At 35.0% G+C, this 809-nt stretch overlaps 1 pseudogene; it reads right to left on the bottom strand.

Moving 5' to 3' along the window:
* Positions 1 to 388: 388 nt before the first annotated feature.
* LOC111740018 lies at positions 389 to 507 on the bottom strand (annotated as a pseudogene).
* Positions 508 to 809: the final 302 nt, after the last annotated feature.

Here is an 809-nt window from a genome sequence, read left to right as displayed (position 1 = left end):
ACAAGCACTTTCATGCAGTTTAACTACTTCTTTGCTCTTTCGTACTTACCAACCATAATAGCTAATATTTGAAAAGTATCTCCAAAATAAGTACCATAATAAGCAATAAGGTAAACTAAACCTGCCAATACTAATAACAAATATGATCAAGATGATAATGGCTACTCTTTGCTGTCTGATAATAGCTGGGTTGTGTCTTTGCACTGAGCAGAGCTTTGTTTTTGCTTTGGGGCCTATCTTTGCTCTTATCTAGGAAGGTTTACAATCTCTAAAGTACTTTATTTTTTATTTATTTATTTTTTTAGGGGAGGCAACCCTTGGTTGACCTCACAGATTGCAACAACCTTGTCAGTTTACAATCCCTTATTATTATCTTTTTTATTTTTTACACCTATAGCTCCTGGTCTTCTTATGTGGTCTCCCATCCAAGTACTAACCAGGCCTAACCCTGCTTAGCTTCTGAGATCAGATGGGATCGGGCTTGTTCAGGGTGGCATGGCCATAGACTCTAAAGTACTTTAGAAGAGTTTCAGTGTTAAATTTTATTTGAGTAAGGCAAAGGGAGCCCTGTAGAGATTCTTTTAACTTTAACATTTTTCTTTGACTCTTCCCTTCTATGCTCCTTCTGCAAAAGTATTGACCCTTTCTTAGAATGTCAGTGGCTTTATGTCACCCATCTCAGATGTTTAATAAACATTTTTTTTAATGTAAAAAATGATTTCACTTCATGTAAACAATGATTTTATTTCAGGGAGATAATTATACAAGCATTCCTCAGTGCTCTATTTTTTTCTTTTCAATCAAACAGT

Source organism: Pteropus vampyrus, unplaced genomic scaffold (genome assembly GCF_000151845.1).
Source record: "Pteropus vampyrus isolate Shadow unplaced genomic scaffold, Pvam_2.0 Scaffold56, whole genome shotgun sequence".
Taxonomy (NCBI): domain Eukaryota; kingdom Metazoa; phylum Chordata; class Mammalia; order Chiroptera; family Pteropodidae; genus Pteropus; species Pteropus vampyrus.
This window is presented reverse-complemented; position numbering and strand designations above follow the sequence as displayed.